The 24,492-nt window shown below is 55.1% G+C and overlaps 1 protein-coding gene across 1 annotated transcript in view; it reads left to right on the forward strand.

Annotated features, from left to right (window-relative positions):
- Nucleotides 1–23,952, forward strand: part of PWWP2B (PWWP domain containing 2B) — a 66,954-nt gene extending 43,002 nt beyond the window's left edge. The window contains exon 3 of the mRNA XM_072870041.1: nt 23,403–23,952. The gene's annotated coding sequence lies outside the window, so the exon portion shown is untranslated. The remainder of the gene's footprint in view (nt 1–23,402) is intronic.
- The last annotated feature ends 540 nt before the right edge of the window (nt 23,953–24,492 follow it).

Consider the following 24,492-nt stretch of genomic DNA (forward strand, 5'->3'; position numbering starts at 1 on the left):
AAGTCTTTGGCTTAGTGTCAGCACTGCTCAGCAACAACTGAAACATCAGTGTGGTATCAACGTTATTCTCATCCTAAACCCAAACCGCAGCACTATACCAGCTACTAGGAGGAAAATTAACTCTATCCCTGCCAAAACCAGGACAGGGCACTTGCCCCAGTATGTGTGGGAAGATGCATCCCAGGGTCCACAGCAGAGACCTCCCGGCCATGGGTCGGGGGAGTAGGCGGCCACAGGGCTGCGGGATGTGTTGTACGGGGGGGGGATGTGGGGGGAGCCCTGGGAGCCCAGCCTGTGCTGCCTGCTTTGGATGGCTGCAGGTTTTGTGCAAAGACTGTGAACACTGGGCTACAGTGGGCAGCGGTCCAGAAACCAGTATGGTGGCACACCTGGCACGTTGATGTTGGTAGGGCTTGGTGGTCCCAGCCCCGAGCCATTGCGGCGACCACCTGAGGGGGGAGCAAAGGTCTGCAGCAATTTTTAAATCAAGGGAATTTCTTTCAGACTTTCCTCTGGCAACATTTTCTGGGTTATAGGGACCCAATATTTAGGTAGTAATTTCCCAGAACCAATGGGAGTCAAAATGTACCCGAGAGAGGTTCAGACCTGGTTGTTCAGGCAGCCGTTGGCAATGCAGCGCCAGGAGGCAAGCCCTCGTCCCCCGGAGCTCTGGCCCGTGCTGCAGCCCGGGCAACCCGCGCCCGGGCGCACGGAGAGGTTTCGTCTCAAAGCCAGGGCAGCCTACGGGGCCCGGTTTGCGGCTGAGGCTCTGCCCGTACCCTCTTCTGCGGTGCCAGACGGAGGCACCAGGCCGCGAGGCCGTCTGCTCTGCGTCCAGACCTCCTCTGTGTCAGTGCCTCCTAAATGCTTGGTTTGCGTCGCAGTTTTACGTGTGTGAGAACGTGAGGCAAAGGGACACATATGGGAGGGCCTGTCCTGCCTGCCCGGTGAAGGCTCTTTAAATAAAACCCCACTGCTCTCGAATACGCTATTTAGGCTTACCAGTCACAGCTGACTCTGATGCTTCAGCACACTTAGTGCAAAAAAAAGATAAAAATAAAAGGTCGCACAGCTTTCTAGATATGGAACGAGCATTTCCTTTATTAGCAGGGCTTGTGTTTGAAAAAGGCGTTTACGCTTCCAGCAGAACACAATCTACTGACCACAGAGCTTTAAAAATGCATTTTAAACTCCAGACAGACCAAACAAACTCCTTCTCCAGCTTGCTTAATCATTTTATTTCATGTTTTATGTTCATACTAGATGATAACAAAGAAAACAGACACTGTCTGTGTCAAACCGCTTCTCACACAAGCCCTGGCATGCATCAACCCAAAGTTTCTTACTCAGCCAAAGGAGCTGAGGTGGGTTACGGCTTGAGGCGCAGAGAGGGAGAGAGGCGTTTCCCTACCCAAACATCTGACATTTTGAGGACGAGCTGACCAGTGCAGGTGGCAGCCTCCAACAGAAACCCTTGTCCTTCCTCTGCAGTACAACTAACGCGAAACAAATGGAGCGCAGTCTGAGTCTGCTTGCAGCACTCACGCTTAAACCATCAAAACCAGATTATCATCTCCAAACAGCAGACACTTTACCAGTGGTTTGTTTGTAAACAAAGTAAACTAGCGCAATTGAGTTAATACGGTGTTCAATAGAGATCTACATCTAATATAGAAAAGGAAAGCATGTTTTAAAAAAGTTATTTATGGCTAACACTTAAAAACGTAGATTGTGTTTGACGTAACATTCATTGATGAGTCAACTACACTAAATGCTTCCTTAAAGCAGCAGTCAAGAACACGCCACTTGCCGAGGTCTGTGCTTCTGCTTCGGACTTGACTGTGGAAATCTGTAAATCTCTGCTGGATGTTTCCAAGGGGGGAGTTATACCCTCCTTAGTTCTTTGAGCCAATAAAGGAGAATTTCATAACGTTTAGGACCGCATGTAAGGATTGGTCTCTACTGGAGCTGATCTGATGGGTGATGCATGCCTGGCAATTAATGCATTGTATGTCTATGTTATCCTCCCTGTCAGCACCAATAAGCACATTTCTTAGGCTTCAAAAAAGGAATTGGGGGAAAAAAAAAAAGAAATTTCTATGCATCAACACCCCAAAGATTTACTTTGAAAGAATCCAAGCAGCGGCTTATCGTCTCCTTCGAAAGGAAAATATTTTTCTTCTTCAAGCGAGCAAGGGATCATGTAACTCCAGCTGCCCTCCCCGGAGGCAGGCGCTGCTCCTGGGCTGGCTGGGGGTCTCAGGGCCGTGGCAGCAGCCGCCGGCGTCGCCTGCCCCCTCGCCGGGCCTGGCCGCTGCTCCCCAAGCGGGGTCCCCGGGCCCCTGCACCGACCCTCTCGCCAAGGAAGCGGGCGGTTGGAATAGGAAGCCCTTGTCTGCTTGTATTTATTTGCACTGTATTCTTGTCTTGGGGCTGTCTCACAGCACTGTGTGTGCTTTGGGCTGACTCACTGCTGCGTTTCAATAGACAAAGGAATTAGAAGACATAGAACAAGCAGGAGGTGGAAACCCATCCAGGGAGAGGACAGCGTTGCTTGGACTTGAGCAGTTCGCTGACAGGGCAGGGTGACTTGCCAGGGTGATGAAAATGGGCATATGCTTGTTTTCCTTCTGTAGGATGCATATCGAGAATTCAAGGATTTTTTTGTTTTCCGCTGCCCTTTTTTCCCCCCCCCGCTTTTTTTTTTCCATTAGATGTTGAGGTTTCATCTGTCCAGGAACTCAGTGTAGAAGAATATAAATAATTATGACAGGGGATGAAAGCTGAGCAATTGAAAGCAGAAGAGATTTATAGTCAGATTGTTTAAACACTTTGCTTTTTGTTAGCACCTATTATACTTCAGTGTCTTAAAACCATTTGGGAGGAGCGAGCATTTTGTGCAAGATTTGACAGCCCTAAAAGCCCGGTCCAGAGAGAAAACAGCCCGCCTGCACGCGAGGCTTGCTCGGTCTCCTCTCGGGAGTCGGGGGCGACCAGCCGCCATTCCCGATGCTTTTATTCTAAAAACCAGAAGGCAGAAGTAGGCTTTGCCATCTCATTTTTGCCCTTTGGCAATGAATAAACATTTCCCGCGTCTGGGCCGCTTCCTTCCAGCGGGGAGTGCCGGAGCGGCGGCGGCGGGGCCGGGGCGCTGGACAGACGGACGGCGGCGGCAGCAGGCAGGACGCGGGGCCATCCCACGGCGTGGTTCAGCACCCAAGAACCATGTTTCAGCCAGGGCCTGCGTTCTGTGCTGCCTGAGTTTGTACGGAGTCCTGGGTATGGAGCGTCCAAGCCAAAAATAGCTTCATCCTTGCACCGTCCAGTGTCCCTGAAAATGCAGAAAGCTGCCCTGCCAAGGCCACGTCCGCTGCTCCCCTCCTCTATCAGAGGGCTCACACGCTCCCCAGCAGATTTCCTTGCTCTCCGTGGCGGCGGAGCTCACCTGCACCCCACGTGCAGGACAGGCCCCTCTCCGCTCGCAGCCCACCTTCGTTTTACAGCGAACCCACTCCCAAAAAGTGGCGAAAGCCCGTTTGTACATGCAATGGTTTGCTCTTGTGAGACACCAGCCAAATCTCATGGCTGCTTTTCTGGCACAAACCAAGGCTCTGGAGGGTTTTCCAGATGCCCAAAAGCAGGGCAGGACTGAGAGGGAGGAAGAGGCTGTGAAGGGCTGGAGGCGGGCGGAGGGGCTGGAGGAGACGCGATCTCCCGGGGTGAGGGAGGGATGGAGGATGCCGTTTTGCAGCAGGAGGCCGTTGCTCCGCAGCAGCGTTCCCCGGGGAAGCGCCAGCTCCCCCGCACAACAGCAGCCACTGCGGCTGGCGTGCACCCCTCTTCCCAAACACCCGTCACGAGCCTGCCTATGATTAAGAGAAACTAGGACAGGGAAAGCAATTACTTCTTAGAAATGGTCTTTCTTCCAAAAAAACAGCCCCCATTTGTTCCCATATGCAGCAACTGAGTCTGTGTGATATGCAAAACCAGTTTTGGGGTGTTTTTTTCCCCTCAGATGCTTTAAACGTAGTGTGGCATTTCACCTCCCTCCAGATGCAACCTTAAATCACCCGCGTGGAGTGGTTCGAGTCCTGCGCAGTATGATGCTCCCTCTATTTTGAGAGCTACAGAATAAACGTTTGACTGATGCCTGTACAAACGGCTGTACAAATCGTTATCAGGCCTGGTCAACATTCTTCTTTCAAAACTTATTGTTCAAGCTCAGATCTCTGGCCTAAAAATGTTTTGCCCAAGGCTGTGCACCGGGGCACCACGCATGCCCTGTGCCCAGCTCTGCGAGGTCCCGGGCAGAGGATGGTGGCTGAAGGCCAGGGCTGAAGGCCAGACCCGAGGTAGCTGGAGCGCCTTGCGCTACTCGTCCCTGCCACCGGCCCCATCTGCTCCTCGGGGAATCGCTTGCTTGCGCAGGCTGCGTCGATGCCCCCACAGCGGCGGCGATGCCCACCTGCCCCACGCCGTGCGGCGTGGAAGGGGCAGTGGGGCTTCGTGTCCACGGCGTCCCCAGGGAGCGGGGCCGTTTCCTACGGAGGTGCGGAGTGCCGGGCTTCCTGAGGAGGTGAGACATCCGCCCTGCAGCCAGACTCTTCACTTCAAAACTCACTCGTCAGAGACAAACCCGCCGCTCTCCCTCCCGCAGTATTTGTCACCTGCGTGTTGGGAACGACACCGTTAGTGACTCACAGCATCCAGGAAAGGCAGACGCTGGTGCCACCCCGCTGGCCCCGCTGCCACCGCCGGGCATCGCAGCAAGGCTCACCCGGCACGGCGTGGCGGGGGCACGACGCAGTCAGAGAAGCCGTTGCCCTGCAGGGAGTTAAAATCAGGTTTGGGGAACACAGAAGGCTTTTTACTAAACCTCTCCTTTTCTGGGCTGCAATGGCCTAATTCAGGTTACAAACATTACTGTGAGAAATACAGGCAAAAATCTTGCCGGACCAGCTCTGGGGAGCGCGGGGATTTTGCAGCAGGCAGCGCCTGCTGGTTCAGGGTGAGTGGGGACGCGGAGCCAGCCCCCCGCTCCTCCTGGCCCCCCTCAGCGGAGCGCTGGGACCCGGCCGCAGGGGCGGCTGCAGGGGCGCGCTGGGCGCGAGCGCGGGCGCAGGGGAGCCCAGCCCCTGCCCCTCTGCTGGGGTGACGGCACGGGGAGAGCCCCGAGCTCCCGGATCAGCTGCAATGGCTGGGCGTGTGCGCATGTGCGTGCACGCGTGTGTGCATGCGTGTCCACGTGTGTGTGCATGTGTGCATGCGTGTGTGTGCGCCTGTGTGTGTGCATGTGTGTTTATGCATGTGTGCGTGCGCACGCGTGTGCAGACGTGTGCACACCCCTGTGGGTCTGCCGGCGGTGTTGCAGCAGCAGCAGCAGCGAGGCCAGAGGCCGTGGTCCCAGCTGCAGGTTCAGGGCGGGCTGTCACGGGGACGATGGCGCCGGGGTTTGGTAAAACATCCTGATGGCAGAAAAAGAGCAAGGCATGGGCTGCGGGACCCCCTGAAGTTGTGCCTCGGGGCACGCCTGATGCTGTTCGTGCCCCCATAAGGAAGCTGAGCACAAAGCACCGGTGCCTGAGAGCGCTGCGAGGTCTCGCCCGCCTCCGCAATTTAACGTTTCTGTGCTTGTTAGAGGAGCACTTCAAACAGAGGGTCGGGGAAGACCTCATTAATACAGTATATAACTGACGTATATGGCACAGAAGTGGCTTGAAAATTTAGTCAGGAGAAAGCTGGCAGAGAAAAGGGCATTCAGAGCACTTGCCTATGCTTTTCCATCGCCGGAGTCCTGAACTAATGCATAATAGCCCCTCTAAAAATACTGGCAGCATCTGACTGCCATCAGATGACTCCTTCGGCTGATTCGGAGGAGGGCAGTGGGGAAGCCTTCAGCCTCCAAAGACACGCACAGCTTTGTTTCCCAGGGCCAATGCTGTTTCATTTTTGTTCATCTGAGGGTATTTCTGAAGTGAGGGTAAGCTGCGGGGGGCACTGGGGGGACACGGAAACCTAAAGCTTGGCTGTGACTCTTCGCGTGACCAGTTTCTTTTTCCATGGATGTGAGCTCACCGAGGCAGATGCTTGTTTGTGATAAATTTTGTGGTTATTTTGTGCGTGCACGTGTGTGTGCGCGCGCGTGCGTGTGTGTGCTATACTTGTGATATTTAAATACCACATCCAGCTGGCAGAACTTCCCACACGCCATTGCAAACCCTCCTAATGAGCGCTAATGAAACAAGAGGAGACGGTTGGTTTGTTGGTGTAGGTTTTCTGGCTGGTGCTCAGAGCTCCGGGCAGGGACCGGGTGCTGCAGTATTCGGTGACAGATGCACTGTAAGTGCCACCAACAGCTTTTAGCTTCTGACGCCGATGGTCACTGAATGTCCCTGTGCCTCAATTGCCCCCTGCAAATTGGAAATTATACCAGGCGAGGGAGGGTGCCGGCCTCCATGCCCCTTCCGCTGCAGAGATGCTAAAAAATGCTGGGTTTTGAGCTTGCTGTGGATACTGTCCACAACAGGTGAGCTTAAAATAGGCTCTGCCGTAACAGAAAATGCGTGTCGCCGATGAGCGGACGTGCGGCAGCAGCTGAGCTCCCCGTGCCCCCGCTGCGGTGGGGTGCTGGGCGTGCTGCACACCAGGGGCCAGCGGCAACGTGAGTGGGGCTGCCAGCTGCCTCCCCAAACCTGGCTCGGGCCCCGCGCGTGGGAGGAACAGCATCGCTCGGGATTGCTCGGAGACCCTTGAAGGCGGCTCCGTCGGTTGCTGGCAGGTGTTTCCCCTGGAGCAGGAGATCGAGGTTAGAAATTGCATCTGTGCAGGCACGACTGCAAGCATAAATGTCAGCTCTGGCAACTGCTTCCAGCACAGGGAATGCTTCTGGTGCCTAACGCAGCCCAAGTTCAAAGGCTATCATGGGAAAAATACTCCCACTGTAACAGGGATGAGCAAACTGTGCCTCTGCGGCAGTGAAGGAATTAACTGCACGGGCTTTCCGTAAGAAGACAAAACAAGCTTTGCTCTCCAGACTAATGCTCAACATGTGGTTGTTACTGCTCGCTCTCACTTAGACTCCTGCTCAGAAACCAGGTCCCAAAGGAAAAGCTTCCACCGGTGTCCGTGGAGGTGGGCGCTGGCCCTGCCCCAGCGTCCCTGCTCCTGTCCCTGCGGCCGAGCAGGACACCGTTACGCTCCCGGCCCCGAAACTGCATTATCTGACCGCAGTTGGCCGCATCAGTCAAGTGCTTGGCTGCTGCTCGGGGGGCTGTGGCAGAGGTGGAAAACACTTTGAACTCTTAAGCTCTCAAGAAGACCTCCGCTTCTGGCCGATGACGAGCGATGGAGATGCGCAGTCGGGGCAGTACGGCCCCACGGCCCCGGCACAGCCAGCCCTCCGCGCTCGCTCTGCTCCAGCTGCCCAGGCGTGGGTCTGCCACGCAGCCAGCAAAGGGCACAGCTGGGCAGGTCCCAGCCCGCGGGTGGGCATGGGGAGCGAGCCCCGCACTGGGGACAAGGGGTCTGGTGTCTATGCCCGCAGGCTCCCCAGCGGCGTGGCACCAGAGGTCCCCAATGCCCGGCCTGATGTCCTGCTGCCGTGTCCTGGAGACCCTGGCCGGGGGAGCAGGACACCGGGGAGCACGGTGCACGAGCAACCGCACGCTCGATGCGTGGGGCACATGCGTGACACCGGCCGGGTCTCCCTTTCTGCACACAGGTGCTTTATTTCCCAAAGCAAGAGAGAGCAGCGGGAGCGTGGAGGGGGCCCTGAGCACCCACAGGGCACACGGGGACCCCAGGGTCCTCGCGCCTGGGCACGGCTCTCGGGGTCCGGGTCAAACGGCCGCCCCACGCCCCGCTTTCTACGCCCGTGCAGTGCGTTTGCCTTCCCCGCCAGCAAACCCGAAGCAATGGAGATCAGAGCAGCCGTGTGTGATGGCGAAGCACGGCTGGAGAGCTTGGACGTGGCTTACCCACCCGTACCTCTGCATACTAGCTGGCTTAAAATCTTTTTAATTTTCTCTGCAAATTCCACAGTCACTCACAGAAATGGCTATTTTGAAATATACTGTGGGAACTTGGAAAAGAAAAGTGACTACCTTTTATTTACTTGTTTGTTTATTTATGGGTAAGGGTTTTTTGTCTCTTGGTTTTATCCCATGCCATAACCACCTTGTTTGTTGCCGGTTTCCATCAGGTGTTATATTTAGCCATGTGTATGTGATGGCCAAATATGCTGTGGTTTTTATTTTCAGTGGCAGCAACAACTATTTCTAAATATTGCAAATCTGCTGAGATGTACGAGAGTATTGAAAGCTTAGGGGGGAAATTGCAGATCTTGATTTTTACTAGAGTTTCCGGGTATATCTTGCTTAAAGCACATTGATTTGCAACGAAAGTTTCCCTTGAAGCCTGAAATTAAATCTCAAATTTCTCAGCTGTTGGGAGTGTGATCTGACCAGCAGTGTTAGCGAAAGCACTGTAGTTCAAAGGACACAGTTTCAAAGGGCATGAAAAGAAAGATTTTCTAGCAATAAAAGCCAGAGTAACCATCCCACTCAGCAGTGCAGGGAATGTGAGGCTGGAGTGTTTGCTTTCCTTACGATTCATTCTCTACAATGGTAGTATGTGTAAAGAAACCTAATGGGCACCTGGTCCCATATGCTACAAGTGTACGTGCTCGTCCCCCCATGCTCTCTGTAGCACCTGCCTGTTTGTACATGCTCAGCGTGGGAGCCTCTTAGTGCCAAGTTACGAATATATGTAAAATTTAAGAATGATCCAAAAATAATGGACAGTTGGTACTTTTGAGCCTTGAACCCGCTCACCCACACGTGACACCCTGGCTGCGTTGAAGAGTTTGTGGACGGTGCTTGCCCCGCGGTGGACCCTCCTGCCTGGGCAGCGACCTGGTTCCTGTGGCAGGAGCAGCTCGGGCAGCGTGGAGCGAGCCGTGGCCCGGAGCGCAGCCCCCCGTACCACACGGCTGTGCCAGCGTGGCCCTCCGTACCGCACGGCTGTGCCACCACAGCCCCCCGTACCGCATGGCTGTGCCAGTGCAGCCACCCATACTGCACAGCTGTGCCAGCATGGCCTTCTGTACCGTACGGCTGTGCCAGCGCGGCCCCCTGTACCGCACAGCTGTGCCACCGCAGCCACCCGTACTGCACAGCTGTGCCAGCGTGGCCCCCCATACCGCATGGCTGTGCCACCGCAGCCACCCATACTGCATGGCTGCGCCAGCACGGCCCCCCATACCGCACAGCTGTGCCAGCGCAGCCACCCGTACCGCACGGCTGTGCCAGCGCAGCCCCCCATGCCGCACGGCTGTGCCAGCGTGGCCGCCGGCCGCACATCGCGACTGGCCGGTCCCGAGCCCTCAGCCTTGTCCAGCCTTGCTCCCAGGCTGCCCTGGTGCAGGCGTGCAGAGCCCAGTGGAGAGCAGCGATCTGGCCGAGGGATCGCCAAGGAGCTTCCTCACTGCTGCACCTCCCTCGGGGACCGTTACTTTTTAGGCTTTTTCTTTCCTCCTGTTTGGTGCAGAGCAGCAGTCGAAGGTGCCACAGCGCGCCCTGGTCTCGAGGATCCCGGCAGAGGCCAGCTCTGGTCTCCGTTCGGGGAGGTCTCCCGGTCAGTTTTCTCCTTCCCGCTCCCCGGATCTCAGCTCTGCACCTTGGCACTGCTCCACTTGGGCGTGAGTTTGCCTCAAACTTCAACACCGTCGGCCTCACAATTTCAGTACAGGACCCACGCTTGAAGCCCGCTCCAGACGCCGCTGCTCTTGCTTGTGGTCAGAGCAGTCAGCGTGATTTGGGGTTTTTTGGGTGGTGTTTGGTTGGTTGGTTTTTTTAGTGATACCTAAAGTACTTGTGCGGTCAAACATCTGTTGATGATCGATCCCAAGGGCAGGTTTTATTGTTGGGCTCTAAATGCAATATAGGCAGAGAATGTGCTTTGTGTCAGTGAAGTCAGCGTGCCATTGCTCTGCCGAGGGGCAGTGACACCACGGTACTGCCACTGAAGAGGATTAAACAGAACAGAGGTGAATTTCTCATATGTCTGAATGTGTGTGACACTCCAGCTGTCACTGCGGAGATAAAATGAACAGAATTTTCCACCTGGCTGGTGGTCTTGATAATTATTTTTATTCACATATTCTGCATTAGCTGTGGAAAATAGAAGTGTATTTTCTTTGTGGTCTATTGATTTCCAAGGACAAACCAATTGAATTAAATGATCAAAACAAGCTAAGAGAGTATAATGCATTTTTAAGTAGATTTTTTTAATAGGTCTTTCAAAGAGTCGCACTGGAGATCCATGTAATTTTCCAAGGCTTTGAGTTACTCTTCTTTCTCAGTTGAATTTAATGGTTAAAATTCAAGACTTTTTCTATGATCCAGTAATGATAATAATTAACAGCAGTATTTTTCAAAAGGCCAAGTACAAACGGAAAGGTCGGTACATTTAGAACCAACAGAAGAAATGTTCTTCTCGCAGAGCATTGTATCTCTCTGGAATTCACTTATGCAGAAGATTTAAACAAATAGGTTGGCTAGAATAAAAAGAAAAACTTTGGCTGGATCATTTTGTGTCCATTTATAACATCTGCGGCTACGCGAGCCCTGGCCAATTATATCTGAGTAATCAAACACCCGCGCCAGGACAGAGGAGGCTGCTCCGTCAGCTGGCAGCGGCGCGCCTGGTTTGGGGCCGGTCCCTGGAGCACAGGGTGCCGCAGCCCGTTTGCTCCTCCATAGCCACCCCGCTGCTGGTTTATGACGGGGGAGTTCCTGCCAGGGAATGAAGGATTCCCAGGAGAACCTGGATATCGGTGCAAAATTTTCAGAAGCCCCCAGCCATACTGGAGCGAAATCTCACTGCCCCGGCAGTGCCGGCGCGTCAGCAGCTTGCTGGGCGCCCGGAGAAGTGCCGCTCCTCCCGAATGCAGTGGGAGACTTCATCCACTTCACCCACCCTTACCTCTTCCTATGCGTTTGGATGGGGATAACAGAGCAGTCGGGCGAGCGTTTCCTTCAGCCAGAACAAGCACATTTACCCAGGCTGGCTTCTGCAGCTTCCCCGTTTTATCTTAATTGCTGGCCCCAGAGCTTGAGTGTTACCAGCTAGAAGGTGAGCTCAAATACCGAGAGTTGTAAGAGAAGGAAATAATAATAATAATAATAATGAACTATTAACAAAGCTAAGAGTCTGTTTGAAAATGATGACAATCTTTTTCTTACTGCAAAGTGTAAAATAGACGTTTTTTGTAATGAAGCTGAATTGGAGCTCATTGAAAATCTTTTTCCTGTGAAAAAGGAGGTTGGGGCTTTGAGGGAAAATGCAGTTTTGCTTAAATGAAAGCATGGGCAGCATGGGCAGGGGGTGGGGGCAGCACGGGCAGGACAGGGGAGCAGCACGGGCAGGGGATGGGAGCAGCACGGGCGGGACACAGGAGCAGCATGGGCAGGGGAGCTGAGGCCCACGGGTCGACTCCTGAGCTGAGCTCAGGCAGCTCAGACTGCAGGCCAACTTGGAAAATGCAGCCGACCCTTGGTGAAGGCATAGGTTAAAGACCATGGAAAATAGTTGGGATGCTGCTTTTGGATGTGAGTGAAATGAGAAAAAGGGAAAAAAAAACCAGCTTGGTTATTTCTGGTCGCTCACCTCCGTGGTCTGTACCAGCTGGGAACTGCTGCGCTGCCGAGCGCATCCCGGAGCAGCCTCTGCACCCACCTGGAGGAACCGTCCTCCTCCCCTCTGTCCCCCGCGTGCTCCCGCGCTGGGCACGCTTCTTTCCGCTTACTCGGGAAGGAGCTGGAGTCTAAATGGTACTTTCCCAACGGAGGAAAAGATGGCGTATTATACTTTTAGTGAAGTCATTGGTTTTGTTACAAAAAAAGAATGCATTTGCTCTCGGTTTTGCCTGCAGTCCATCCTATTCCCTGTGCAGCTATAAAAATTTCTAACTTGTGTATAGGAAATTATAGCTTAGTATGTCCAAAACTCTGTGACACATCAACCACCTTTTGGGAAAGGAGGCTGAGGTGAAACCAAAGCAAATGTGCAGTTCTGGCCCCTGGTGCGGCTGCTGTTCTTCCAGTTCATCGGGTGTGGAACGGGACGTCGCAGAGGAGGGGAACGTGCTGGCTGCAGGGGTGCCCCGCAGCAGCAGTGCGGGGCGGCACTGCCGGCGCTGCTGGCAACATACGGGCAAAGCCATCACATCAAAGTACTTCTGAGACTAAAGCAGAGATGTGAAGCTGCGGAATCCCTTTAGTGAGCGTCCCTACCCCAAGCAATCGAGGTTGCTGCCTCTTTGCAGTGTCCCCGGCTGTCGTCACTCGTTTTCTCCCGTTTTTCTCCAGGCGGCGTTGCCTTTCCCTCGGTAGCGACGCTGATGCTCAGCCGAGCCTGGCCTGGTTGCTCCAACGACTTGAGGCCGTTCTGACGCTGGGGCAGGGGTTTGGAGCCGGCTGGGTGATCCTTCATGAACCGGCTTCCTATTTCCCCGGGAAATGCCTTCCCAGCAGCCAGTTAATTGCGGCAGGGCCCGCTCGGCGCTCGGCCCGCGCAGGCGCGAGGCCGGGCTGCAGCTGCAGGAGGGAGGCCTGTCCTCCCTGCAGCTCCTGGGGACGCAGCGGGGGCTGTCGGTGCCGGGGGACGGCTGGGCCAGCGGGAGCGGGGGCTGCTGCAGGCCGGGGTCCGTGACCCACCACCGCAGCCCAGCCCGCCACGGCCCTGCTGCGAGACGGGCACCGCTGCCCATGGATGGCAAACCCAGAGCCGACGATTTCCAGGCTGCTCTTAGATTCATGAGGGGCTTTCCTTCCCTTTTTCTGCCTTGCGCCTGCTCAGCCCCCACGCTCGCCCACGACCACCCTCCCACGGCCGGGGCAGAAGGGGCTGAAGACGAGGCGGCCTTGGAGGTCCCTGCACCTCATGAGACCCAGCAGGGACGGGCTCGTTGGCACAGCCTCGTCCCCTCAAAGGAGACGCTCGCTTTTAAAGACAGCAGTTTAGGAGGAGGGTGTTTGAAAGGGCACCTTACAACCCTGTCAGCTCTTTGGCTTCTTGGGGTTTTTTAGCACCGTGGTGTTATTATGCAGTGTGATGGGTGAGAGACACCCAGGAGACACCTGGGGAAGTTCCAGCTCACGTACCGTTTGGAGAAATTTTGGTAAATAAAAGGGAGGCTTGGGAATTCAGCAACCTCCCCGGCGTGGCTGGCGGCCAGCTCAGCCCTGCCCTGACTACCAGGCTAAAATAAACAGGACTGAACTCATTCAGCCACCTGGACGCCTGACTCCTTACACCTGGGTGACATCCCAAACATTGCCTGGCACTGCAATCGCTGCGGATTAGGGCGAGTGTCATGAAACTTCCGAAATTAAACACCCTGTGGGCTTCAAGCGGTGAAACGCTCCCTGTGCCTCCAGCCAGGAGCTCTGCCCTGCGCTCCCAGGGCTCAGCGACTGCGGAGGGGACAGAGGGTGGAAGTCCCTGGCAGGGCTCCCGGTGCTGCTGCTGCCTCTGCCCCATCGCACCGACGGACCCTGCACCCAGCGCCTGGCCCCGAGCCCGCTGCCGCCCACCCTCAGCAAAAGCCTGGGGCTGCTGAGATTCGTTTCAGGCCTTCAGATTTATGCTGGGAGTGTCCCGCGATGTTTCCAATTTGCAGGATTTCTTGTGTAATTATTTTCTTAGCCACCCCTCACTGTTAACAGTTTTTCTTATGAGTCACTAAATAATGTGTAATTTATACAGCTGTATTTTGTGTTTGGAATAAGCACTCAGCTTAGCAAGCGTTGCAAAGAAAGTTTAGGATTTTTGTAGAAATTGGTCTCAAAGCCCATTAAAAGCAACAGAGATGATACTGCTGTAAAATAAGCAGAAATGAATGTCACCTTTTTGTAATTAACTACACAGTGCTATGCACGCGAACCTCCTGTTTTGGAAACGTTTTCATTCTCTATTAAATTCAGTGTGACTGTCCTGTAAGCATCGTGCCCTTGTCCTCCTGCATTTCAGATTCTAAGCAACTCCAGCGTCCACTGAAGTGGCACTGCTGGCAGAGAGTGGTTAAACCAAAACGACCGGGCATGCCAACAGACAGCTCGGTCATTTCCAGCAGACCGTGGCAGCGTCTCCGAACTTGCACCGTTTTGGACCACCCTGCCAACAGCACCTTTGTACCCGCTGACTTAAATTAGGTGGCCCTAATTTAATATTTGAAAATTGACATCATAAAAGAAGAGGTAAATTTTATGTCCTCACGACTCTGGCTGGGATTAACGGTGCTGCCATCAACTGCTGTGCAGTAGATGAATTAGTCTGGAAATTCACTGCCGTGCCTCGGGGATGCCTCTGCAAGAACCGACGGCCGTCCCCACAGTGGGTGGCTGTTGGCCAGCGCTCCGTCATGCCGGCCACAGCGGTGGGGACCGGCCCGTCCGTGCGCCTGCCCCGGGGTGGTAACGCTGGGAGAGCCCGGGGCTGTGCAGGGATGGGAGGAGGAGAGGCAGCGGCCGGTGCCGAGGACGTGGGCGAGGGTGCAAACCCGCGCAGAGCGAAAGGTGGAAACAAGCAGCCGCGGGGAACGCTGCTCTTGGGAACAGTCAGGAGTGCTGTACGGTCAGCGTTCACGCTGTGCTGAGGCCCGCAGATCTCTCTTGGGGCGTGCATGGCCACCTCCCCCCATAAAAGCTGGCAGCCACGGGGGCTGACTGGGCGGTCCTGGAGGGCGCCGGTCCCAAGGAAAAGTCCAGTTTAAAACTCCGGTTTAAATCTATGGCTATCGCAGGCATTTGTGCAAGGCTAAAATGTGTCCCAGCAGCTTTCAGACCATGGCAGCCCCTGCAGCACCCCGAAGTCATTAACCACTGCTCCACGGGCCCCGCAACCTGCCAAAACACGTCCCAAGGGCAAAACTGCAGCTGGAGGAAGGGCTGGAGGCTGCAGCCTGGCAGGCAGGGATGCCCGGTCGCGCCGGCTGACGAAGCATTGGTGCCACAGCTCTTCCCCACCAGCGGCTGGCATGTCCGCGCCCGCTCCGCAGAGCAGCCTCTGCCCGGCGAGGTCCCCGGCGGCGTGGGGCTGGGGCAGGGGACAGCCATCCCTGGGGGGCCGCAGCCCTGCGCCTGTCAGTGCCCGAACGCCCTGGGGCGGCCTCGCCAGCAGGCCAGCTTTGGAAGCAGCAGTAGCTTTTAAAATGGATTGGATAAAATCCAAGGGTATAAAGCACTGCAGAAAACTGTGGAAAATGGGCTCGTTCTGACCTCTAGAAAATGGAACCAGATTTGATTCTTTTTACCGCTTTGTGCCATGGCCAGCTGGGGAAGGAGCAACCGTAGAGCTGCTCCAGCATCCTCCTTGGCTCGTCTGCGGAGTTCATGCAGTAATGAGTCGCTTGGCCTCACTTCTGTTGTTGCATAGGTCCCAGGGCTTTTTTTTGTCTTTCCTGTGGCTATGATGAGAGCTTTAGTTGGTGCTAAAATTCAGGTTTTGGACTACATCTGGAATCTTCTGGCAGTCCCCGAAGTCGCAGTACATTTAGGCAAAATTTGTTGGAGAATTGTGAAAAGACCCAACAACAAGTAGCTGGACTACTATGTCCATAGCAAGAGGCAGATGTTTGTTAGCAGGGAAATAGCCTTATACAGATCTACTATTTACACTTTTTTAATCATTTCTTATATAATTAAGTTGTGGTTTCCACTGGAGACTCATCTGGCCAACACTTTGCTGTGCACTGCAGGCTAGCTTTTCTGTACAACGATGGGTTCCTGGGGGTCTAAACTTGGATTTCTTTGGAGTTAGAGAGTCCAAAAAATGTTCACGGGCCACGTAGAAACTGCAGGACTGACTGAGTGCTCAGGAGATTTAATCTAAGGGTTGGCTTTGCACTCTTCACAAGTACTTTGCTTCTTCCTGGCTTCCTTCCTCCTCTTCCAATCAATAATGTAAAATATTTTGAACAAGGAAAAGATGTTCCACTTCACCTCATCTCATCGATGTTCTCATTTATAGGTACAGAGAACAAGGCGACTACACTGAAGGGTCCCAAAGCTCCATTGCTTTGCAATAAAAATAGATTTTAGGGGACTCACTCTTTAAAGTTGTTTTTCATAGCTATAAAAAGAATATGGAAATGTTTCCCTTTGGTATGTCTACATCCTTCCCACTAAATAAGTGATTTCCTTTTCTCGTTGCTGATTAGGAAGTTCTCCTCTGGAGGTTCAGCTTTGATGTCTCAGGAAAAGAAAAATCAAATTAGCAAATCTGCAGGAAAGAATTAGCACAGCCCTGTTCCCTGGGCCTGAAATTCAGGGATTAACCCTCCAACTTGATTCAAGCTGGCTTCAAGTGGGCTAAGAAAATGGGAACGCAGTCGGCTTATTTTCAGTTAGAAGCGCGTTCCCTGCCCGGAGCTCCTGACGAGCAGAACAAACCGGGCGATGGGGACGGACGCTGCAGGCGGTGTTTTGGGAAGCCTGGACAGCGTCACACGCCGCTACCGCTGCTGCCGGACAGGCACGGGGCATCCTGCCATCCCCCACGGCTGGCCCCGACCCCGCACCCCGGGCCCTGCCGGCACGGGGTACACCGGGGAGCGGCTGCTGGGGCGGTGCCATGCCGTGCCACACCACGCCATGCCATGCTGTGCCATGCTGTGCCGTGCCATGCCGTGCCATACTGTGCTGTGCCATGCCGTGCCACACCACGCCATGCCATGCTGTGCCATGCTGTGCCGTGCCATGCCGTGCCATACTGTGCTGTGCCATGCCGTGCCACACCACGCCATGCCATGCTGTGCCATGCTGTGCCGTGCCATGCCGTGCCATACTGTGCTGTGCCATGCCGTGCCACACCACGCCATGCCATGCTGTGCCATGCTGTGCCGTGCCATGCCGTGCCATACTGTGCTGTGCCATGCCATGCTGTGCCATGCCATGCCGTGCCGTGCCATGCTGTGCCATGGGGTTGCCTGGGGCTGCCCGGGGCTGCCCGGGGCTGCCCTCCCCACGGCCCCCCGCTCAGCAGACCCCGCGCTGCTGTGGCAGCTGGCCCCAGCTGGGCCTCTTTGATGCAAAACGGTGGATAAAATAAAAACCCTGATCTCCAAAAGTCTCAGGGCACAGAATCTGAGGAAAACCCCTGGTGGAGACGTATTTGCTGTGTATTCCTTCTCCCTGGAAAACTCATCTGGATTAGTTCTACTTAATGCGTTTAGGGTTGTTCAAAGTTAATGTGACACAGAGCTGTGCTCTATATGTTTTACTTTCTGAATAAATACCTTTGTTCCTGCTAGTCTGGCCAAAGAGTGCCCCAGGCATCCTCCCGCTAGTCCCTGCCGAAGGCAGGTTAAAGCCCTTCCGCTCCCGTGAGTCACGCAGCAGCAATCCTCTGCAGGCTGGGGCAGGACATCGCTGTCTTCTCCCATCCAGTTTTGAGGGCAGAAACAAAATTCCCACTCAGCATTTGTGTAAAACCAGAAACACTCGACAGCCGAGAGCCCGGCTGGTGCCCAGCAGCGGCTGCAGCGCCCGCATCCCCATCCCTGTCCCCAGCCGCGCCGCGGGGACCAGGTCCCTGTCCCCGTCCCCATCCCATGGCAGGGACAGCGGGAACCCGCCAGCCTTCCCGAGCCCAGGCAAGGGCAACGCGTTCAAGGTCTATGTCTGAGCGCGATTTTTCCATTTCCTTTCGTTAAGCAAAACCTCTGCCTGTTTATCTGAGCTATAAATAGTTTCCTCCGTGTCTGCGTTTGCTCTTGCTGCGGTCAATAACACGCGGTGTCGGGGTTTGGGGATGGGGTTTTTAAACCTGATTATTTTTTTGCCTATCGCTAGTGTCAGAACGGAGTGCAAAAACAGATTAAACAAGGAGATATTAAAGTGAGAGACGTATAAATGGGTCTAAAAATAAACCCTGGGCTCCTTAAGCCAACACGGGTCTGTTGCACACAGTGCAGCTCAGTGCCTTTAAGTAATGAGTCCCTTGATTTCTGTTGATGATAGAAGGAACGTGTATGAATCCTCTGATGAAAGCAGAGTTCAGCTCTGTGTGTGTGCGTAGGGCTGGGGAAGGGGGTGAATAAGCCGTTTCAGGGGCTTTTACCAGTTCTGACTGAGCTCGTTTCCAGGCCGCTCACAGAGCACAGAACATTTATGAGGACTATCTCTGAATTCAGTTGCACTAACTTTATTTATTTACTGAAACCACCAGTAACACACACACAGAGAAAAATGGATTTTTACCATCTGGGCGCACATTTTCCCAGCACCAGTCCTGCGCTCGAGCAGTGCCGGCCCTGCGCGCAGCCAGGAGCTCGCGGGCGGCGAGCAGCCCTCGCGAGCGGAGCCAAAATCCACGGCCAAACGCGGAGCGACGCCGTGCTCAGAAACCGCTTTACTGCGGAGCCCGCTCTGCCGCCGGCGCGGGCTGGGGCTGGTGCAGGCAGAGCCGTCACGCTGCGGCGTGGGGCCTCACCAGAGCCGCCAGCTCCCCGTGCTTTTCCAGCGATGGCTGCCTCAGCCCCCCACCCCTCGTCTGAGCTAGGGGGCCAGTGAGTCAATGGCAGACACCGACTCGGCCACCCGTTTCGCAGCAGTCCGTCCCGGCCGGAGCAGGGAGAAGCTGCCCCCTGCAATGCCACGTATAACCTTGGGCCCCAGACCATTTTGGAGACCTTGCTTAACAGCGCTCCGAGGCAGCCCGGCGGGGCGGCCGTTTGGTCAGAAGGTGCGGGGTAACAACCGAGGTGGGGATCGTGAACAGCAGCTGAGCAAAAGGTGGGGTGGGGCTCCCGCTTTCCTCCCTACCTGAAGCACGCTTCTTCTCTTAATAGAGAGCAAAAGGGCTTACACCTTTGCAGCTTGTTTTCCCCTCTTGGTGTGCGAAAGGGCACCACAAAAAATGGGAAAAGTGCGAAGCGCGCGAGTGTACTACCCACAAAGCTGCCACGCGCAGTATGCCCCCTGCACGGCGCGGGCGCGTGGGGAGGCGTGCAGACGTCTGGGGAAGTGCCGGGGCCCCGGGCGGGCGCTGGGCGAGCCCCCGGGCGCACGGGGGGCTGGGGCAGAACTGCCGCCTTTGCCACAACGGTTTTAACCTGGTGTTTGTTTCTTAAATAGCACCCGGTCTTTGCCACGCTGACACAAAGCCTGGTTCCTTCAGAGCCGGGTGCCGCACGGCTGTCGGGCAGCGTCTTGCGCTGCAGCCTCCCACGGCCGCCGCGTTCCCCGGAGGCCTCCGCAGGGCAGGGAGCCGCGGGCCCGCCTGGGACGCTGCTGGCCCATTGGCTGCGGGGCTCGCCGGGCACCCCGACACACGGGCTTAGGGACGGCCCCGGCCGCTGGCTGTTCTGCAGCGCACAGTTCAAAGCCATTTTTAACCCCCTCTCACGCAAGAGACGTAAGGGTGATGCAAAACCCCTGTGAGCAGAGGGTTTGGGAGCTGGCGCCCGTAAGAAATCCAGGCGGCGTGGCTTTCGTGGTTTCCGACCTGCGTTTGCTGCCTTCTGGCCAGCGAGGCCGGGGCTGAGGCAGGACCTGGTGCTGGGGCTGCCACCGCCGGTGCCCTGCCCCGCAGGAACGGCTCCAGCCCGGGGACGCTGGCTGCGGGTGGCACAGCGGGAGAGGATGCTCCGCTCCACGGGCCGCCTGCGCTTGCCTCTGAGCGCCTGGAAGGGCTCGGACTGCGCGGACACCATCGCACAGACGGGGCCGCCGCGGGGTCATTGCGCAAGACCTGGCCGGGGGGAAACGGAAGAACACCGATCAGGGAAGACGAAAGCTGATTTCTGAGCAGGGTGGTCGTGCCTGAATAACGCAGAGGAATTTTCGCTGATGCTCTGCTGCTTATGCAGCCCGGCAGGGCGGCGGGAGCGGCGCAGACAGGCCCGGCGTGCCGTAATTAGCGTGTGTGTAATTTCCTATCAGGGGCATTAGCAATACGTAAGGTGTGGAGTAATGGAAAATGTGGAAAGCTGGCACACTGGCTTGAAAACTAGCTAAACAAGAAATAACCTTGTGCTTCTGTAGGTGTATAATTGAGAAGTGTCAATTATATATGGTTGGTGCATAAGAGGATTACTGCGCTACAGAAAAGACTTCTTTGTCTGGAAAAATTACTAGTTGATAATGGAGATATTCCCCTCCCCTCTCTGTTGTGTAAACAGTATTGGTATATTTGCATTGCCTTCTCTCTTGTGAAAATAGAAATGCATTTGCTCGGCATGTGTGTCCCCGCGCTGCCAGGACTTTAACCGCTTCGCTGCTGGCACCTCGCTGCTGCTGCTGCTTCTGGAAGTCAAAAACTCTTTGCAGATCGCAGTAGCAGCAGGAAGGAGAACACCAAGCAGCCCACATAGTCCTGTATGTTTCATTTAACATGTGCCATCAAACACTTGGCATTAGTTACCATGAAAAGCTTTCAATTCCCACTTTTATTTACAAAAAAACCCATGATTCATTTGGCTATAGGCTTTGCATAAATTTTTCACAAATAAAGGTTATTGGTATTTATTGACATTCAGGGGTTTCTTCAGGGACAAAATGTGTGACATTTGGGGAAATGAAGACTTTTAAATGTAGTGAGTCTTAGGAAAACTAAGAAAGTATTTCCTGAATGAATTTCAGGTTGCTAAACCTAAGCCAGCACCTATCACTTGGCTTGTTGCCCTCTGCGACAAGCTTTCCCGGCAATCAGAAACGGTGGTCAGAAATCCTCTGAACGGCAGAACACCCCAGGGACGATACGCCGTACCTCTGGTAGCAGCTGCCAGCTTGGGTGAGTGGCCTAAAAGGGGAATTACAGATTTTTGTAACATAAATTGTGTCTGACTTGTAAAACCTAACTCTGTGTAAGCTATGAGCTAAAAGAGTGAGGTATTTTCCCCAACTCTAATTTGAAACCCTTGCAGCATTCTCCATGGTGTCTGTTTTTTCCTTGTAGATGGATTGACTTGGCTTTACACTGTTATTTATACGCTGTTGGGGTGATGCAACATCTTACTTCAAGGAAAAAGCCAAGAGATGACTGGGTTTTAATTCCTATTAAAAGCAAAATAAGCCTCCCCCTCTGTCCCCCAAAATGACAGCCCTTTATTTACTGAATTTTCAGCGACTTGGTGGTGGACAGTGCTGGTGCGGCTCCGGGGGCTGCTGCCTGCCCCCTGCCTGCCCACTGCCTGCCCCCTGCCTCCCCGCTGCCTGCCCACTGCCTGCTCGCTGCCTGCCCGCTGCCTGCCCCCTGCCTGCCCCCTGCCTCCCTGCTGCCTGCCCCCTGCCTGCCCCCCTGCCTGCCCCCTGCCTCCCTGCTGCCTGCCCCCTGCCTGCCCCCTGCCTGCGCCCCTGCCTGCCCCCTGCCTGCCTCCCTGCTGCCTGCCCCCTGCCTGCCCCCTGCCTTCCCACTGCCTGCCTGCTGCCTCCCCGCTGCCTGCCCACTGCCTGCCCGCTGCCTTCGCCCGGGCTCGGCTGTGGCTCGGGGCGTTTTGCTCCCAGCTGGCAGAGCCATGGTGGTGAAGGCAGAACCAGGCTCATCAGGGAGTTTCTGCTCCCGGCCTTACCGGAACGCGCACCGTGCGAGCGCCCTGCGCTGCGCGATGGGGCTGCCGCTGGCACACAGCGCTGACGGGCCAGATGATTTGCCGCAGCGCTTCTGCGAGCGGGGTGACTGCAGCAGGGGGTGGTGGAGGTTCAAAGTGGCCCTCGGGGCAATTAGGGAAAGGCCTCACCAAATCCGAGGCTTTTACGAGACCTTTTGCTCTGAACTTGGGAAAGCTGGGCCAGCTGAGGGCAGGGAGGCTGGGAGGGACGATGCTACAGCGGTGATTACCCTGCGGCGCGGGGCCGGGGGTTGTTATTCGTGAGCAGGCGGACTTCGCTGGCGTGCATTAGCAGGGAGGATCGGACCACCCCCCGCAGGGACCCCCATCCCCCTCCTGAGCGGCAAGGAGCGACCCGCGGGCGCGTACCCCGACTTCGGCCACTGTATGGATTGCAGCGCTGGCGGGAGCTCCCTGGGAAAAAGCAAGACTGCGGCAAGCGCTGCTCGTCTGTGTGTCAGGGCTTGTCTCACCAGAAAAACATCCCTAAAACTTGCACCTCTCTACTCGTGGCGTCGTGCTGGCCAGGTCTCTGGCAGAGGCGGGGTGAGATGCTCGGGAGACGCGGAGTCTCACGGCTGCCCCAGGGACCGTCCCAGGCGCCCCGGGGGACCGTCCCTTGCCCCAGGACGCGGCTGTACCTGATGGTGTAGAAGGAGAGGAAAGGAGGTAGAAAGCAAGCGTCACGGGACCCTGCAGGGACAGACCCCCTTAGGGGGCTGCTGCTCGCCCCAAGTGATGGCCCTTCACTGAAGCCCCATGGGAACGTTCTCCGCGCTCAGATTTTCCATTCTAGCACGTTTTTATATGAGTCTGTCTTTCCACATCAGATAACAGCTTAATAACAAAACCTAATTAGAAGTAGACTATGAGTTCTCTTCTCTAAATAGGTAGGAATAAAATACTCCTCAAATTCCTTCTCCTCCGCTGCGTGTCGTGAAGGATTAGATCAAGCGTTGCCACATGTGAGGTGGCCGGGTTTCCTCCCTGAAGAAGTCTCTGGCGGCTGTTGCCCTCGGCCTGTACCTTGGGCTGTCTGACGCTCACCTGCGAGGGCATTTGGTCCCGTACGGCAGCATCATGGCCACACGATAACAGCCCCACAGAGACCTTCACCTGCAAGTGTTGTATTTTAAGTTCATTACTCTAATTTGGATCTCGATGCCTGGTCTGGGGTGAATCTCTGACTCACATTGTCTGGGGACGCCTTGAGTTTTTCTTTAATAATTGAATGTATACCTTCAGATTTCCCAAATTTCTGCTCACAACCAACCAGGTTTTCTCAGATACCCTCTACTTCAACGTGTGGATTATCTCTGGCGTTGCTCCCTGTGTAGCCAAAGAGCAGATTAAATCACTCTGAACGCCACAACTTTCCGTAAAGCACGCTGAGTCAGAACGGCAGTGTCATGTTTCCGCATGGCAAAGTAACATACGCCAGGCTTTTGTGCCAGGGGCGTTATTAGTGACATGTCACGATCTGAAATTAAGCCTTTGAACATGACTGCCTGGGGCTGGTGGGCACCGGGAGCGGTGGCCGGCATCCCCGAGCACCGGGGCCACCTGCTCAAATGCTGCGGGGCTCGGCGGGCACCGGGGCCTCCCCCGATTCCTGATGTCCCTGTTGCTGACGGGGAATTTAAAGTGATGTACATTTGCAAAATACTTACTCTTTAGTTTCAACATTTGTGATGCATATTTCTTTAAAACTTTGTCTTCAGTCAAGCTAACTCTGAATGCTACCTTTTCTCTGATTTAATTTAATCCCAGCGTTTATGCTTGTGTTTTGCAGTGATCTTAAACGCAGTAAAAAGGCTGGGCGAGTGCAATGCCTGGAGGAAACGTGCAACGTCCGGCAGCAGGAGCCGCATCTCTGCCCGGCCAGAGCACCCCGGCAGCGTCCCAGCCGGGGCCACGGACAGTGCCTTGGGACAGATGAGAAAGTCACCCCAAGTCTCAGGTTTTTCTGCTAGCTAAAACCAGATAGAGATTAACGTCATCTTCAGGGAGAGGGAAAAAAAAAAAGGAGTTCCATAGGTCATATGTGTAATTCAGGGATAAAGTTTCAAAGTCTGGATTTAGAAATGCGAGCCAAAGGCTCTGAGAGTGTAATCTATTGCTGAAACCATGCCGGTGACTAACTAAAAAAGTCTGCCCCAAAAATGTAAAAATCATGAATCATTCCTGAAAGTCAGAAAATGTTTCCTAACTTTCATGGCTTCAGATAAACTCTCAGCATCCTGTTTGCTGCCAGCCTTTGTTCTAGGGCTTTGACTTACTCATCCATTAGGGAGGTTTACCCCGAAAGCATGTAGGCTTGAAACTTCTCTTTGAAAAAACTGAATAAAGAGACACAATTTTGACCAAAATGTATGTGTATATGCGTATTGATGCTCTCTGTCATTGGCCTGTGAGCAGTAGGAATATCTCTATTCACTTATTTCCCGGGGCCCCAGTGCCCGGCTGGGTGTGGTCGTACGGTGCCGGTGCAGAGCAGCAGATACTCGCTGGACGCCGTCACACCTGAACCCCGCGCGGCCGTGCCCCGAGCGGGACGCGCAGTGCCGCTGGCAGCGCGGGGGTCGCAGGCGGGAGGGGGCCGGCCCCTGCCGCCGGAGGGGACTCGTCCGGGGAGCCCTGCTTGCTCCCTGCGGCTCGGGCCGGACCCGCGGCTGCCTTGGGGTGCTCCGCAGCTGCCGGGCGCGCCGGGGGCTCTCCCCCGCCCGGCGCTCGGCGAGTCGGCCAGGAGGCCGAATGGTGGTCTGGGAGGAAGAGAACACCTGGGGCACTGCCTTTCCATCAGCGCACGTCCTGCGCATGAAGGACGTGTTGTGAAACGTTGACAGAGAGCACACACTGCACAATAGTAGCAGACGTTATTT

Source organism: Ciconia boyciana, chromosome 8 (genome assembly GCF_034638445.1).
Source record: "Ciconia boyciana chromosome 8, ASM3463844v1, whole genome shotgun sequence".
NCBI classification, from domain to species: Eukaryota; Metazoa; Chordata; class Aves; order Ciconiiformes; family Ciconiidae; genus Ciconia; species Ciconia boyciana.